Below are 18,641 nucleotides of genomic sequence, written 5' to 3'. Positions count from 1 at the left end.
GGCCGATCTCGCTCCTCAACGTGTGTGCAAAGTTGCTGGCAAAAGTGCTGGCTACGAGGATCGAGGACTGTGTCCCAGGGGTGATCCACAAGGACCAGACGGGATTTGTAAAGGGCAGGCAACTAAACACCAATGTGCGGCGGCTCTTAAACGTGATAATGATGCCATCGGAGGAGGGAGAGGCAGAGATAGTGGCAGCTATGGACGCGGAGAAGGCCTTTGACTGAGTAGAGTGGGAGTACCTCTGGGAAGTGCTGCGTAGGTTTGGGTTCGGGGGAGGGTTTATTAGTTGGGTTAAGCTCCTTTACAGAGCCCCGGTGGCGAGTGTGGTGACGAATCGGCGGAGGTCGGAGTACTTTCGGCTGTACCGTGGGACGAGGCAGGGGTGCCCCCTGTCCCCCCTGTTGTTTGCATTGGTGATCGAACCCTTGGCCATGTCATTGAGGGAGTCTAGGAAATGGAGGGGGGTGGTCCGAGGGGGAGAAGAGCATCGGGTGTCGCTTTATGCGGATGACCTGTTGCTGTACGTGGCGGATCCAGTGGACGGGATGGTGGAGGTCATGCAGACTCTAAGGGAGTTTGGGTATTTTTCGGGCTATAAGCTCAATGTAGGGAAGAGTGAGCTTTTTGTATTACAGGCGGGGGACCAAGAAAGAGGGATAGACGATCTACCGGTGAGGAGGGCGGAGGGGAGCTTTCGGTACCTGGGGATCCAGATAGCCAGGAGCTGGGCGGCCCTACATAACCTGAATCTGACGAGGTTGGTGGAGCAGATGGAGGAGGACTTCAAAAGATGGGACATGTTACCGCTCTCGCTAGCGGGTAGAGTGCAGTCGGTCAAAATGGTGGTCCTTCCGAGGTTTCTTTTTGTGTTTCAGTGCCTTCCCATCGTGATCACCAAGGCCTTTCTTAAGAGTGTAGGCAGGAGTATTATGGGGTTTGTGTGGGCGAATAGGACCCCGAGGGTAAGGAGAGGGTTTCTGGAATGCAGTAGGGACCGAGGGGGGTTGGCGCTGCCGAACTTAGGCAGCTACTACTGGGCAGCAAATGTGGCGATGATCCACAAGTGGGTGATGGAGGGAGAGGGGGCGGCATGGAAGAGGGTGGAGATGGCGTCCTGTAAAGGAACGAGCCTGGGGGCGCTGGTGATGGCACCGCTGCCGCTCTCGGCGTCAAAGTATACCACGAGCCCGGTGGTCGCGGCAACGCTAAGGATCTGGGGCCAGTGGAGACGGCACAGGGGTGCAATGGGAGCATCGGTGTGGTCCCCGATCGGGGGTAACCACCGGTTTGTCCCGGGGAGGATGGACGGGGGGTTTCAGAGCTGGCATCGGGCGGGGATTAGAAGAATGGGGGACCTGTTCATTGATGGGACGTTTGCGAGCCTAGGGGCACTAGAGGAGAAGTTTGAGATACCCCCGGGAAATGCTTTTAGATACATGCAGGTGAGGGCATTTGTGAGGCGGCATGTCAGGGAATTCCCGTTGCTCCCGGCACAGGAAATTCAAGACAGGGTGATCGCGGGCGTATGGGTGGGAGAGGGCAAGGTGTCGGCAATATACCAAGGAGATGAAAGAAGAGGGGGAAGCGTTGGTAGAGGAGCTGAAGGGTAAATGGGAGGAGGAGCTGGGGGAGGAGATTAAGGAGGGGTTATGGGCTGATGCCCTAGGTAGGGTTAATTCCTCCTCCTCGTGTGCCAGGCTCAGCCTGATACAATTTAAGGTGGTCCACAGAGCGCACTTGACGGGGGCGAGGTTGAGTAGGTTCTTTGGGGTAGAGGACAGATGTGGAAGGTGCTCAGGGAGTCCGGTGAACCATGCCCATATGTTTTGGTCATGCCCGGCACTGGAGGGGTTCTGGAGAGGAGTGGCGGGAGCAATATCTCAGGTGGTGAAAGTCCGGGTCAAGCCAAGCTGGGGGCTAGCAACATTTGGAGCAGTGGATGAGCCGGGAGTGCAGGAGGCGAAAGAGGCCGGCATTCTGGCCTTTGCGTCCCTAGTAGCCCGGCGAAGGATCTTGCTAATGTGGAAGCAGGCAAAGCCCCCCAGCGTGGAGGCCTGGATAAACGACATTGCTGGGTTCATTAAGCTGGAGAGGATAAAGTTTGCCTTGAGAGGGTCTGCGCAGGGGTTCTACAGGCGGTGGCAACCGTTCCTAGACTATCTCGCGGAGCGTTAGAGGAAGGTCGGTCAGCAGCAGCAGCAACCCGGGGGGGGGGGGGGGGGGGGGAGTCCTGTGATGGGGGGGGAGGGAGGGGTGAAGGGGGGTTTGCCTGGGAGGTGTTTGAGCAAGAGAACACATGAAGAATTTGGGAAACTGGCACGTACGGGAGAGAGCCAGTGTACAAGGCTGTGTAACATATCGTTTTACCATGTATATATCTTGCTATGTGCGATTTCTTGCTATTTTGTGATGGGGGTGGGGGGTTTATTGTTTGTAAGGGTGAAAAATTGTGTAAAAAAACTTTAATAAATATATATATTTTTAAAAAACCATCCCGTGCTTGCAAAACTCAGAACATAATGTCTAACGTTAGATATGATTCCATGATTGGACAGAACTTACTGAATAATCCTGAGGGTGCCAATGGGAACAGTTTCTCATTTTCTACTGTGTCCCGATCCCTCGATTTTTGAACTCCTCCAGCGAATCCCCTTTCAATCTTCTCTTCTCCAGCTTCACCGATCAGTCCGCTCAGCTGAAGCCCATCCTCTGTGGAACCATTTCTAAGAAAGCCTCGTCTGCTCCCTCTCCAATTCCTTCACTTCCTCCTCAAAGTGCGTTGTCCGCAATTGGACACCGAACGCCAGTTCGGGCTGTGCATTTTCCCCCAATGGCCTGGCACTTTGCCAACCCTTGGTTTTGAGCTGGTAACGGAGACGTCCCTCACTTTTTCGAGTAAAAATCAGAAAGGAACCAATTATTGCGGACAGAAGATTTGAAGCACTGAAAATATTGGCAGGTCTGACCAGCTGAACTGAAAAGGTCACACTTACCTCAAATACGGGCTGCTACTGAGGCGAAAAAAACCTTGTTAATAATAATAATCTTTATTGTCACAAGTAGGCTTACATTAACACTGTAATGAAGTTACTGCAAAAATCCCCTAGTCGCCACATTCCGGCGCCTGTTCGGGTACGCTGAGGGAGTATTCAGAATATGTAATTCACCAAACAAACTCGTCTTTAGGGACTTGTGGGAGGAAACCGGAGCAGCCGGAGGAAATCCACGCAGACACGGGGCGAGTGTGCACTCTGCACAGACAGTGACGCAAGCCGGGAATCGAAACTGACGCTGTGAAGCCACAGTGAAGCACTGTGCTACCGTGCCGCCCTGGGAGGTAAGGCTTCCTTTGAGCCTGAAATGAACCAGCAACCTAAGGATGTCAGCTTTAATCATCTACAATTCTCCGCTCGACCAGCTGAGCTATCGAAAGATGGGTTAGACGGGGCCTGCGGTGACCTAAGAAGACATAAAGGCCAAAGAGGAACCATCACCACAGAGCACACTTTATCCATGGATGACTTATCGTAAGTAAGGGCTCACATGAGGACAAGATATCCTGCACGTGGAAGAATGCGCGGGACACAACACCTCGCTCATGTGGAATGTGTAAATGGGTTCACTATATAACGGGCGTGAGAGCTCTCATGGCCAAATATCAACTGATGTTAACGTGACCCTGAAAAGAGCCCAGTGGGCAGCACGGTAGCACAGTGGTTAGCACTGTTGTTTCACAGCTTCAGGGTCCCGGATTCGATTCCCGGCTTGGGTCACTGTCTGTACGGAGTCTGCACGTTCTCCCCGTGTCTGCGTGGGTTTCCTCCGGGCGCTCCGGTTTCCTCCCACAAGTCCCGAAAGACGTGCTTGTTAGGTGAATTGGACATTCTGAATTCTCCCTCCGTGTAACCGAACAGGCGGCGGAGTATGGCGACTAGGAGCTTTCCACAGTAACTTCATTGCAGTGTTGATGTAAGCCTGGTCAGACCCCCCAGATCCACAGCAATGTGTTTGACTCTGAAATGGCCGAGCAAGCCGATTAGTTGAAGGGAAATTTGGGATGGGAATAATGCTGGTCTGGCCTCCCGCGCCCCCATCCCATGAATGAATTACTTTAAAAATTGTTCCTTGTAGTAATGTGTTTGCTGAATTTGTGAAGAATGGGAATTTGAACGAATTACATTACAAAAGCGTGAAGCTCAACTGATCTTTAACCAGGGGGTACGGTGGCACAGTGGTTAGCACTGCTGCCTCATAGCGGCAGGCACCCGAGTTCAATTCCGACCTTGGGTGACTGTCTGTGTCTGTGCGGAGTTTGCACGTTCTCCCCGTGTGTGCGTGGGTTTCCTCCGGGTGCTCCGGTTTCCTCCCACAGTCCAAAGATTTGCAGGTTAGGTGGATTGCCCATGTTAAATTGTCCCTTCGTGTCCAGGGATGTGTAGGTTAGGTTAAGGAGTTATTGGGATAGGGCAGGTATCGGATTTGGGTGGAGTGCTCTTTGAGGGGGTCAGTACCGACTCGATGGGCCGAATGGCCTCCTTCTGCACTGTAGGGATTCTATGATTCTGTGAATAGTGATCATGAAATTGCTGGGTTGTCACAACATCCCGTCCAGTTGGATAATTCCCTCCTCACCCTAACCTGGTCTACATGTGGCTCCAGACCAACCCAATACGGTTGAAATGGTCTGGAATGTAACTGAGTAACTTGCCAGGTGACTCCCTGCCACCTTTGAAGTAATTTGGAGATGGACAATGAACATTGGCCTTGCCCACATCCCATGAACGTGTAACAAAACGTGTTTGTTAAGCCCAAACAGTGGTCAGGTAGAGGGGTGGATGAAGGGCTGTGCTCCTTTCGACATCCACCTTCTTAGTGTATCAAAATACTTTCAGAAACTACCTAACATCTATAAACCAGAAATACACATCCCAATTGTACTCTGGGGCAAACTGTTACGTAGATTCTCCGCTCTATACTGTGGAATTTAGCGAAGAATGCAACTTCTTTGGAGTTGATGCTCGGGCTAAGCCACATAATGAGCATTCCAAAAAACTAAAGTAATTACCTCAATAATTTGATAGTGCCATCCCAGAAGGAAGCTCTACAGAGAGTAATTTTATAAAAGCAAATTCTGTTCACAATTTGCCATCCATCTTTCCCCGGGGCAAAACGTCAAGGCCACATCAATCGCCATAAATTCAACAAGGAAAGGAAAAGTTACATTTATCATAGATGGATAGTCAGACTCTTTTTCCCAGGGTGGACAAGTCAATTACTAAGAGACATGCGTGGGGCAAAGTTTAGAGGAGGTGTGCGAGGCACGTTTTTTTACACAGAGGGTGGTGAGTGCCTGGAACTCGCTGCCTGGGGAGCTGGTCACAGTAAGAAGTCTTACAACACCAGGTTAATGTCCAACAGGTTTGTTTCAAACACTAGCTTTCGGAGCCCTGCTCCTTCCTCAGGTCATACCTCTTCATACCTGAGTCGATTTCGGCGGCGTGAGAGCAGCTGGTTAGTCAGTTTCAGCGGGAGCATTGCGGAAGGAGGGTGCTGGGAGGTAAGTCAACCTTTAAAAGCACTTGTCTTTGCAGGGGCAGGCCAGTCGATTTCGGCGGCGTGAGAGCAGCTGGTGAGTGGTGAGTCAGTTTCAGCAGGAGCTGAGACTTTTTCTCTTTTCTTTAAATTAGTTTTTTAGGCGGGATCAGGAAGTCGACCCGCGGACGTCTGGGAAGACCCTCACCAATAAATTCTGGTGGAGAGGAAACCCGAGACACTACACGTGTAGTGTCTCCCACCCGCCCTCCTCCTCTAACCTAATAATAAAACCCATTGGTCTGAGGTAAGTACCATATTTTTATTATATTATTATTATTTTTTATAAAAATTTAATTTAGTTGTTAGCCAGATCTTGGTAGAAAGTTAGAGGAATGGCAGGGAAGGGAGTACAATGTTCCTCCTGCAGGATGTTTGAGGTGAGGGATGCAGTTAGTGTCCCTGCTGATTTTACCTGCAGGAAGTGCTGCCATCTCCAGCTCCTCCAAGACCGAGTTAGGGAACTGGAGCTGGAGTTGGAAGAACTTCGGATCATTCGGGAGGCAGAAGGGGTCATAGATAGCAGCTTCAGGGAATTAGTTACACCAAAGATTGGAGATAGGTGGGTAACTGTAAGAGGGACTGGGAAAAAACAGTCAGTGCAGGGATCCCCTGCGGTCGTTCCCCTGAGAAACAAGTATACCGCTTTGGATACTTGTGGGGGGGACGACTTACCAGGGGTAAGCCATGGGGTACGGGCCTCTGGCACGGAGTCTGTCCCTGTTGCTCAGAAGGGAAGGGGGGAGAGGAGCAGAGCATTAGTAATTGGGGACTCTATAGTCAGGGGCACAGATAGGAGATTTTGTGGGAGCGTGAGAGACTCACGTTTGGTATGTTGCCTCCCAGGTGCAAGGGTACGTGATGTCTCGGATCGTGTTTTCCGGGTCCTTAGGGGGGAGGGGGAGCAGCCCCAAGTCGTGGTCCACATTGGCACCAACGACATGGGTAGGAAAGGGGACAAGGATGTCAGGCAGGCTTTCAGGCAGCTAGGATGGAAGCTCAGAACTAGAACAAACAGAGTTGTTATCTCTGGGTTGTTGCCCGTGCCACGTGATAGTGAGATGAGGAATAGGGAGAGAGAGCATTTAAACACGTGGCTACAGGGATGGTGCAGGCGGGAGGGTTTCAGATTTTTGGATAACTGGGGCTCTTTCTGGGGAAGGTGGGACCTCTACAGACAGGATGGTCTACATCTGAACCTGAGGGGCACAAATATCCTGGGGGGGAGATTTGTTAGTGCTCTTTGGGGGGGTTTAAACTAATGCAGCAGGGGCATGGGAACCTGGATTGTAGTTTTAGGGTAAGGGAGAATGAGAGTATAGAGGTCAGGAGCACAGATTTGACGTCGCAGGAGGGGGCCAGCGTTCAGGTAGGTGGTTTGAAGTGTGTCTACTTCAATGCCAGGAGTATACGAAACAAGGTAGGGGAACTGGCAGCGTGGGTTGGTACCTGGGACTTCGATGTTGTGGCCATTTCGGAGACATGGATAGAGCAGGGACAGGAATGGATGTTGCAGGTTCCGGGGTTTAGGTGTTTTAGTAAGCTCAGAGAAGGAGGCAAAAGAGGGGGAGGTGTGGCGTTGCTAGTCAAGAGCAGTATTACGGTGGCGGAGAGGATGCTAGATGGGGACTCTTCTTCCGAGGTAGTATTGGCTGAAGTTAGAAACAGGAAAGGAGAGGTCACCCTGTTGGGAGTTTTTTATAGGCCTCCTAATAGTTCTAGGGATGTAGAGGAAAGGATGGCGAAGATGATTCTGGATATGAGCGAAAGTAACAGGGTAGTTATTATGGGAGACTTTAACTTTCCAAATATTGACTGGAAAAGATATAGTTCGAGTACAATAGATGGGTCGTTTTTTGTACAGTGTGTGCAGGAGGGTTTCCTGAAACAATATGTTGACAGGCCAACAAGAGGCGAGGCCACGTTGGATTTGGTTTTGGGTAATGAACCAGGCCAGGTGTTGGATTTGGAGGTAGGAGAGCACTTTGGGGACAGTGACCACAATTCGGTGACGTTTACGTTAATGATGGAAAGGGATAAGTATACACCGCAGGGCAAGAGTTATAGCTGGGGGAAGGGCAATTATGATGCCATTAGACGTGACTTGGGGGGGATAAGGTGGAGAAGTAGGCTGCAAGTGTTGGGCACACTGGATAAGTGGGGCTTGTTCAAGGATCAGCTACTGCGTGTTCTTGATAAGTATGTACCGGTCAGACAGGGAGGAAGGCGTCGAGCGAGGGAACCGTGGTTTACCAGGGAAGTGGAATCTCTTGTTAAGATGAAGAAGGAGGCCTATGTGAAGATGAAGTGTGAAGTTTCGGTTGGGGCGATGGATACTTACAAGGTAGCGAGGAAGGATCTAAAGAGAGAGCTAAGACGAGCAAGGAGGGGACATGAGAAGTATTTGGCAGGAAGGATCAAGGAAAACCCAAAAGCTTTCTATAGGTATGTCAGGAATAAGCGAATGACTAGGGAAAGAGTAGGACCAGTCAAGGACAGGGATGGGAAATTGTGTGTGGAGTCTGAAGAGATAGGCGAGATACTAAATGAATATTTTTCGTCAGTATTCACTCAGGAAAAAGATAATGTTGTGGAGGAGAATGCTGAGCCCCAGGCTAATCGAATAGATGGCATTGAGGTACGTAGGGAAGAGGTGTTGGCAATTCTGGACAGGCTGAAAATAGATAAGTCCCCGGGACCTGATGGGATTTATCCTAGGATTCTATGGGAGGCCAGGGAAGAGATTGCTGGACCTTTGGCTTTGATTTTTATGTCATCATTGGCTACAGGAATAGTGCCAGAGGACTGGAGGACAGCAAATGTGGTCCCTTTGTTCAAAAAGGGGAGCAGAGACAACCCCGGCAACTATAGACCGGTGAGCCTCACGTCTGTAGTGGGTAAAGTCTTGGAGGGGATTATAAGGGACAAGATTTATAATCATCTAGATAGGAATGATATGATCAGGGATAGTCAGCATGGCTTTGTGAAGGGTAGGTCATGCCTCACAAACCTTATTGAGTTCTTTGAGAAGGTGACTGAACAGGTAGACGAGGGTAGAGCAGTTGATGTGGTGTATATGGATTTCAGCAAAGCGTTTGATAAGGTTCCCCACGGTAGGCTATTGCAAAAAATACGGAGGCTGGGGATTAAGGGTGATTTAGAGATGTGGATCAGAAATTGGCTAGCTGAAAGAAGACAGAGGGTGGTGGTTGATGGGAAATGTTCAGAATGGAGTACAGTCACAAGTGGAGTACCACAAGGATCTGTTCTGGGGCCGTTGCTGTTTGTCATTTTTATCAATGACCTGGAGGAAGGCACAGAAGGGTGGGTGAGTAAATTTGCAGATGATACTAAAGTCGGTGGTGTTGTCGATAGTGTGGAAGGATGTAGCAGGTTACAGAGGGATATAGATAAGCTGCAGAGCTGGGCTGAGAGGTGGCAAATGGAGTTTAATGTAGAGAAGTGTGAGGTGATTCACTTTGGAAGGAATAACAGGAATGCGGAATATTTGGCTAATGGTAAAGTTCTTGAAAGTGTGGCTGAGCAGAGGGATCTAGGTGTCCATGTACATAGATCCCTGAAAGTTGCCACCCAGGTTGATAGGGTTGTGAAGAAGGCCTATGGAGTGTTGGCCTTTATTGGTAGAGGGATTGAGTTCCGGAGTCGGGAGGTCATGTTGCAGCTGTACAGAACTCTGGTCCGGCCGCATTTGGAGTATTGCGTACAGTTCTGGTCACCGCATTATAGGAAGGACGTGGAGGCTTTGGAGCGGGTGCAGAGGAGATTTACCAGGATGTTGCCTGGTATGGAGGGAAAATCTTATGAGGAAAGGCTGACGGACTTGAGGTTGTTTTCGTTGGAGAGAAGAAGGTTAAGAGGAGACTTAATAGAGGCGTACAAAATGATCAGGGGGTTGGATAGGGTGGACAGTGAGAGCCTTCTCCCGCGGATGGATATGGCTGGCACGAGGGGACATAACTTTAAACTGAGGGGTAATAGATATAGGACAGAGGTCAGAGGTAGGTTCTTTACGCAAAGAGTAGTGAGGCCGTGGAATGCCCTACCTGCTACAGTAGTGAACTCGCCAACATTGAGGGCATTTAAAAGTTTATTGGATAAACATATGGATGATAATGGCATAGTGTAGGTTAGATGGTTTTTGTTTCGGTGCAACATCGTGGGCCGAAGGGCCTGTACTGCGCTGTATTGTTCTATGTTCTATGTTCTATTTACCTGAGGAAGGAGCAGTGCTCCGAAAGCTAGTGTTTGAAACAAACCTGTTGGACTTTCACCTGGTGTTGGAAGACTTCTTACAAGATTCTCTAAGGTTAACGTGCAGGTTCAGTCGGCAGTTAAGAAGGCAAATGCAATGTTAGCATTCACGTCGAGAGGGCGAGAATACAAGAGCAGGGATGTCCTTCTGAGACTGTATAAGGCTCTGGTCAGACCCTATTTAAATAAATAAATAATCTTTATTGTCACAAGTAGGCTTACATTAACCCTGCAATGAAGTTACTGTGAAAAGCCCCTAGTCGCCACATTCCGGCGCCTGTTCGGGTACACAGAGGGAGAATTCAGAATTCTCAGCTGGTACGGGAATTGAACCCGCGCTGCTGGCCTTGTTCTGCATCACAAACCAGCGGTCTAGCCCACTGAGCTAAACCAGCTGGAGTATTGTGAGCAGTTTTGGGCCCCGTCTCTAAAGAAGGATGTGCTGGCTTTGATAAGCGTCCAGAGGAGGTTTACAAGAATGATCCCTGGAATGAAGAGTTTGCCATATGAGGAGTGGTTGAGGACTCTGGGTCTGTACTCGTCGGAGTTTAGAAGGATGAGGGGGGGATTTTATTGAGACTTACAGGAGACTGCGAGGCCTGGATAGAGTAGATGTGGAGAAGATGTTTCGACTGGGAAGAAAAACTAAAGGGATAATCCTTTAAAACAGAGATGAGGAGGGATTTCTTCAGCCGGAGGGTGGTGAATCTGTGGAACTCTTTGCCGCAGAAGGCTGTGGAGGCCAAATCACTGAGTGTCTTTAAGAAGGAGATAGATAGGTTCTTGATTAATAAGGGGATCAGGGGTTATGGGGAGAAGGCAGGAGAATGGGGATGAGAAAATATCAGCCAGGATTGAATGGCGGAGCAGACTCGATGGGCTGAATGGCCTAATTCTGCCCCTATGTCTCATGGTCACACTGTTGTGACATAGGAAGCATGGCAGTCAATCTGTGCGCGGCAACTTCCCGCAAACCGCAATGAGATAAATGGTCAGATAACATGTTGGGTGAGGAATACATATCGGCCAGGGCCCGAACAATGCTGTGGAATCTCTCCCGTCCACCTGACAAGTCCGTGGTTGAATATCATATCCAAAAGAGAGGACTTCCGACAGTGCAGCATCCTCCTCGGTACTGCAGCCTTCATTTTGTGCTCAAGGTTCTGGAGTGGGATTTGAACGCACAACAATCTGGCTCAAAGGCGAAATATCTACCGCTGAGCCGAGGCTGGCTTGATTGAAAATGTTGAAGCGCCAGTACTGACCCCATAAAGTACAACTACTTGGTGGCCCCCAGGCATCGTTCGATTTTGCCATTCTTCTCCAGCGATCTGGAACCTCGGAGGCACAATGCTCACAGGCTAGGCAGGGAGAAAAATACTCCCGGTTCATTTTTTGAGGACCGTTTAGCCAAATATGTGGGGTGCTTTCAAACTTTGACTCTTGTGCAAGTTGCTTTCATACCACATTGATGTATATCTATCCTATATGGGACACTTACCTTTATCAGTCGAACATAGATTACTGTTGTGTTCGGTATTCGATGTCTAGCAAGCAATCTACTAAACGACTTGTGACTTGTCCAAACCAGGATCTTTATTGAATCACACACGTTAAGATAACGATCTGTGACAGAGCAAGTTATCATGGAGTTTCTTTGTACTCCCATCGAACTAGACCTAGGCGTGACTGTCCTCGCGTACACCTTATAACCATCTGTCGATTAGCGGATGTGCACGCACTTACATGTGAGTGCCTTGTCACATAATCTCTGTCTGGAGACCGCATGGTGAGTCTGTATCGCCATCTGCTGGCTGGAGGTTGCACCACCAGCCATCAACAATATTGCTTAAAGGCATATCACCAAATTACAAAAGCAGGGATGTCATGTCGGAGTTGTACAGGACTTTGGTGAGGCCACAGCTGGAGTACTGTGAGCAATTCTGGTCGCCACATTATAGGAAGGATGTAATTGTACTGGAGGGGGGTGCAGGTGCGATTGACCAGGATGTTGACTGGGATGGGACATTTAAGTTATGAAGAGAGGTTGGATAGGCTTGGGTGGTTTTCACTGGAGCAGAGAAGACTGAGGGGCGACCTGATTGAGGTGTACACGGTTATGAGGGGCATGGACAGGGTGGATAGGTAACAGCTGTTCCCCTATAGTTGAAGGGTCAGTCAGGAGGGGACACAAGTTCAAGGTGAGGGGCGGGAGGGGGGATTTGAGGAAAAACATTTTTGCCCAGAGGTTTGGAATGCACTGCCTGGGAGGGGGGTAGAGGCGGGTTACCCCACATCCTTTAAAAAGTACCTGGATGAGCACTTGGCACATTATAACATTGAAGACTATGGGCCAAGGGCTGACAAATGGGATTAGGTGGTCAGCCCAGGTGTTTTTCATGCGTCGGTGCAGACTCGATGGGCTGAGGGCCTCTTCTGCACGGTAGTATTCTGCGATTCTGTGATATCTGGTGCTTTCCATTGCAAAACTTGTCATGAACAGATGCTGAAGGCAAAGTCCCTTAAAGGCACTTCCCTCTGACGCCCTGTTCTCCGTCCCGTCTGGGAGCGTGATCCAGGCGTCCCGGGACAGAGCATCCCACCCATTGTCCCGAAAGACTCCAACATGGTCCTAATAGCCTGTCTTTAACTAACTTTTTCACCAATCCATTTTTGGATCAGGAATCCTTGGGCCATCATGAAACATGGAGAAATAGCGCCCCAGAGACTTATTCCAAATTTGCAACACTTTTTTTTTAAAAACTCTCATCAACTTTTTGTTTGTGCTAAATTAGCAAAAGAAAAGCAGGACTCTTGGTGCCAAGGGCTGTAAACATATCACCAGCCAGATAAACGAGCAGAAGTGAAGTACCTGCTTGTCAAGCAGTGCTGACGTTACAGATGGGCCGCTGTGCTCAACAACACGAGCCATCGCTCAAACATCTGGTGGTTGTCAAGTTGTGATCCAAACGTAGATGCTGCTCCTCAGATGAAATAAGTTTGCAAATGTCTGAGAGTGTTGTATTTGTTTCTTCTTGCACACATCTTTGGGAGGGAAGCAAAGTCAAGACACCGTCCATCGCGCCAATGTACACCCAACATCATTTTTCACCCTACCTTCACTGTCACATCTAGGTCCTTTCCTTCTGTAACAGTCTCATCCACTTCTCTTTCGCCCTCATTTCTGAGTGTAGCAAGGGTAAACCTCTCCAGTCATTCCTTCTCACACTTCAGTACTAAACTAGTTCCATTAGAGAACATGATGCTCACTTGCAGGGTGCAGTGGTTAGCACCACAGTCTCACGGCGCCGAGGACGCGGGTTCGATCCCGGCCCCGGGTCACTGTCCGTGTGGAGTTTGCACATTCTCCCCGAGTCTGTGTGAGTCTCGCCCTCACAATCACGGTAAAACTCTTTTAAGGACAGGTTAAGCAGGTCGGGTGTATATTCATTGGAGTTCAGCAGATCTTATTGAAACATCTAAAATCTTAAGGGTGGTTGACAGGGTAAATGCTGAGAGGGTGGGTGGGGTTTTCAGGCCCTTCCTGCTGGGGGGTGACACCTCACCCCTCACCGTCGCATGTTTCCCGGCAGCAGTGGGTGTTGACAGTCATGGGACCGGCCAATGACGGGCCACCTCCACCGCTGCAATACCCACCACAGCAGGTTGGGGGCAGAAAGTCCCACCCGATGTTTCCCCTGATGGAAGGATTTAGAATGAGGCAACGTAGTTTCACCACAAGGAGTCGCCCTTTTATGACAGAGATGAGATGAAATCTCTTCTCTCAGATGGTCATGAATCTTTGGAAATTTCCACTCAGAGAGCATTGGAGGCTGGGTCATTGAACATATTCAAGGCTGAGGTAAATTTTAAATTATAGGGGTTATGGGGAACAGGCAGGAAACTGGAATTGAGGTCAAGCCCAGATTGTCCATGACCTATTGAATGATGGATCAGGTTCAAAGGGCCAATTGGCCTACCCCAGCCTCTATTGTGTTCTTAAGCTCTGAAAGACTCAAGACTTTTCTGGTTTGTCAGCAGCTAACCTGAGCAGTGCTATTTACAGAAGGTCTTCATGGGTCAATTCGAGTAAAAACGCTCATCCAAGGGGTAAGGACAAACGTTGATGGGTTGGCAAAAAGCTTTAGAGCAATAATAACAAAGGGAATGGAGTATAAAAATAGGAAAGTCCTGCTAAAACTATACAAGGCACTCGTTAGACTACATCTGGAATACTGTGAAGAGTTTTGGTTCCCTTATCGAAGGAAATATATACTGCCATTGGAGGGAGTCCAGAGAAGGTTCACTAGGTTGATCCCGGCTATGGAGGGATTTTCTTATGAGGAGAAGTTGAGTAGATTGGACCTGTACTCACTGGAGTTTAGAAGAATGAGAGGCAACCTTATTGAGACATATAGGATTCTCAGGGGCCGTGACAGGGTAGATACTGAGAGGTTGTGTCCCCTTGTGGGAGAGTCAAGGCATAATTTCAGAATACGTTTTTGCCCATTTAAGATATAGATGAGGAGACAATTCTTCTCTCAGAGGGTAGTGAACCTATCGAATCCTTTACTGCAGAGAGCAGTAGAGCTTGGGTCATTCAGGATGTTCAAGGCCGAGATGGTCAGATTTTTAATGAGTAAATTAATTGCGGGTTACGGGGACAATGTGGAAAAGTAGAGTCGAGGATTATTATATCAGATCAGTCATGATCTTATCGAATGGTGGAGCAAACTCGATGGGCCGAATGGCCTATTTCTGCTCCCGCGTCTTGTGGTCTTATGGCCATTCGTTTGGCACCAAGTTGGCCTTTGCGGCCAACAGGATAGCTTCTGATCTGGAGAAGTCTAGGCCAGCTGTCCTCAGTGACTGGTTTAAGTTTACTTTTGTGGTTGGTAGCTTGATGGTGGAAGCTTAGAATTACATCAGATACATAGTACAGCTATGGAATGGGCGGCGGGGGATGTGCGCATGCGCAGTAGGTCCGGCGCGAACCACTGGTGTGATTCCCGGGCATGCGCGGTGTCTCCCTTGTCCGCGCCGGCCCCGACCCAACATGGCGCAGGAGTACAGGCGCCGGCGCGGAAGAAAGGAGGCCGGGAGACAGAGCGGCCGGCCCGCCGATCGGTGGGTCCCGATCGCGGGCCAGGCCACATCGGAGGCCTCCCCCGGGGTCGGAGCCCCCCCCCCCCCCCCCGGACCCTTCAATGCCGAGGTCCCGCCGGCTGCGAGCCGGTTAGAACGGCGCCGGCGGAACCCGGGTTTTTCTTTGTGGCTGCTTGGCCCATTCGGGCCGGAGAATCGTGGGGGGGCCCGCGTAGAGCAGCCACCGACCGGCACCGCGCCAACCACGCCGGGCCCCAATGGCGCCGATTCTCCACTCTGAGGAGAATTGCGTCCCGGCATCGGGGCGGCGTGGCGCAAATATCGCGGCGCCCCGGCGATTGTCCGACGCGGTGCGGAGTCGTAGAATCCCGCCCCTTGAGTTTAATAATAAACTGTCCTTTGAACCAACATCCTGATTGCGTGATCATTTGGTCAATACAAAAAACATGCTCGCAGCTTGTGGTTTGTTAATAGAAGTAGCAACAGCATGTGGGTGCAGCAGGCGGTAAAGAAGGCTAATGGTATGTTGGCCTTCATTGCGAGAGGTTTCGAGTATAGAAGCAGGGATGTGTTGCTGCAATTGTACAGGGCCTTGGTGAGGCCACACCTGGAGTATTGTGTGCAGTTTTGTCTCCTTCTCTGAGGAAGGATGTTCTTGCTCTCGAGGGAGTGCAGCGAAGGTTTACCAGACTGATTCCAGTGATGCCGGGACTGTCGTATGAGGAGAGATTGACTAGGATGAGATTGTTCTCGCTGGAGTTCAGAAGAATGAGGGGGGAATCTCATCGAGACTTATAAAATTCTAACAGGACTAGACAGGGTAGATGCAGGGAGGATGTTACCAATGATGGCTGTGTCCAGAACCACGGGCCACAGTCTGAGGATTCAGGGTAAACCATTTCGGACAGAGATAAGGAGACATTTCTTTACACAAAGAGTGGTGAGACTGTGGAATTCATTACCACAGGGAGTAGTTGATGCAAAATCTTTGAATGTATTCAAGAGGCGGCTGGATTTAGCACTTGGGGAGAATGGGATCAAAGGCTATGGGGAGAAAGCAGGATTAGGCTATTGAGTTGGATGATCAGCCATGGTCGTGATGAATGGCGGAGCAGGCTCGAAGGGCCAAAAGGCCTCCTCCTGCTCCTATCTTCTATGTATCTGTGTATCTGAAAGGACAGCTAGCCAAAGCTGGCAAGATCCTCTTTAAATCTTTAAGCATGGGCAAAATTGCTGGGCCAGAAGAGATTGAATTAAGAAAATTTTGAAAATGGTTTCATAGTTTCCTCAGGTGCTTCTTCAGGTCCAAAGGAAACCTCGGACCTATCCAGCCCCGAGCTTCCTCCCCTCTCCCCGCCGACTTGTAATTCCCCCTTCCCGAGCCCATGCACCCATTCCTCTGGATCCCTGTAGCCTTCGGTTTAGGCTGTCCACTCCCACCGACTTTGTGGCCCCTTTCAGTTGGAAAGGAAGCAGTTGGCATGGCAACGGGGCCTGGTCTTTTGCAATTAACCCAGCCGCACATGAGATGTTTCCCATCTAACGGAAATGGTTAAGTAAAACTAAGTGAGTTTTGGGAAGATTAATTCAGCACAGTTTGCTGGTTACATAAATAATTACATTTATGTTGCAGAGAGCTATGTAATTGCTGAATTGTGACTGGTAATTCATCATGTCATTTTATTATTCCTACACAGAGCTGATAACAAATGCCAGAAAATTGCCCTTTTTTTCCCCTTAGTTTCGCTATTTTTTAACTAGTATATTGAACTATTTAAAGAAAATACACCATTTATTTTCCTCTCTTTTATTTAGAACATAGAACATACAGTGCAGAAGGAGGCCATTTGGCCCATTGAGTCTGCACCGACCCACTTAAGCCCTCACTTCCACCCTATCCCCGTAACCCAATAACCCCTCCTAACCTTTTTTGGACACTAAGGGCAATTTATCATGGCCAATCCACCTAACCTGCACGTCTTTGGACTTGTGGGAGGAAACCGGAGCACCCGGAGGAAACCCACGCAGACACGGGGAGAACGCGCAGACTCCGCACAGACAGTGACCCAGCGGGGAATCGAACCTGGGACCCTGGCGCTGTCCACGTGTGCTACTTTCAGCAGTGTCCAAGGGATTTATATTTAAGTGCTGGTGAATCCGGAACAATCCCATTGGAAAACGGTGAAGCAGGGGGACCCTCTTCTCTGTGGGTAGAGCATAGTTATGAGAAAAGGGATACATTTCCCTCCAGAAACATTCAGGCTTGGGCCGATACGTGGCAAGTAACATTTGTTCCACACAAGTGCCGGTGAAGACCATCTCCAAATAGGAGCGAATCTAACCATCAAACCTTGGCCTTCAACAGCATTCAGCACCATTCAGTCCCCAGTCTCGCAAATCACCGATATCCCGGGGGAGCTCACCAGAAGCTGAACTGGATCAGCCGTATAACTTTGATGGCTACAAATGCAGGTCAGAGGCTGAGACGTCTGCAGTGAGTAACTCACCTCCTGACTCCACCATCTACAAGGCACAATTCAGGAGTGTGATGGAAGACTCCCCATTTAGCTGGATGAATGTAGCTGCAGCAATGCCCAAGAAGCACAACACCATTCAGGGCACGTCAGCTCAGTTGTTTAGCATCCCACCCAACACCTTAAACGTTCACTCTCTCTGCCACTGTTATACAGGTGAGAGCAGTGTGTACCATGTGTACCATCTGCAGGATGCGCTGTAGCAACGTACCAATGCTCCTTTGACAGCACCTTCCAAACCCAATATCTCTACCATCTAGAAGGACAAAGGTATCAGGTATATGGGAACACTAGAGGGTGGCGTGGTGAAGCAGTGGTTAGCACTGCTGCCTCACGGCGCTGAGGACCCAAGTTCGAACCCGGCCCCGGGTCACTGTCTGCGTGGAGTTTGCACATTCTCCCTATGTCTGCGTGGGTCTCACCCCCACAACCCAAAGATGTGCAGGGTAGGTGGATTGACCGCGCTAAATTGACCCTTAATTGGGAAAAAGAAAAATGGGGCACTCTAAATTTTTTTTTTTAAAGGCATATGGAAAAATGTCCAAGTCACGCACCATCCTGATTTGGATCCATATGACGATCCCTTCCCTCTCTTTGGGACAAAGTCCAGAAACGTACTGCCTATCGGCAGTGTGGGTGTGGCTATAACACATCGACTGCAGCGCTTCAAGACGGCGTGAGGTGATGCATTCTGGGAGGATTAACAAGGCCAGGGAATACACAATGAACAGTAACACCTTAGGAAATGCAGATGATGAGAGGGACCTTGGGCTGCATGTCCAAAGATCCCTGAAGGTAGCAGGACAGATAGATAAGGTGGTTAAGAAGGCATACGGGAGGCAGTGGCTTAGTGGTATTGTCGCTGGGCTAGTTATCCAGAAACCAGAGTCATGCTCTGGGGACCGGGGTTCGAATCCCGCCATGGCAGATGGTGAAATTTGAATTCAATAAAAATCTGGAATTAAAGTCTAAAGGTGTGCCAGCGTGTGCTGCGTCATCCCAGCGCATGCGCGGGGGGGGGGGGTGCTTCTCCGCACCGGCCATGTCGGAGGTTTACAGCGGCCGTTGCGGAGGGAAAGAGTGCCCCCACGGCCACAGGCCCGCCCTGGGATCGTTGGGCCCCGATCACGGGCC

This window comes from Scyliorhinus torazame, chromosome 30 (assembly GCF_047496885.1).
Source record: "Scyliorhinus torazame isolate Kashiwa2021f chromosome 30, sScyTor2.1, whole genome shotgun sequence".
In the NCBI taxonomy this organism is placed as follows: domain Eukaryota; kingdom Metazoa; phylum Chordata; class Chondrichthyes; order Carcharhiniformes; family Scyliorhinidae; genus Scyliorhinus; species Scyliorhinus torazame.
The sequence above is the reverse complement of the archived record's forward strand: the minus strand, read 5'-3'. Positions refer to the sequence as shown.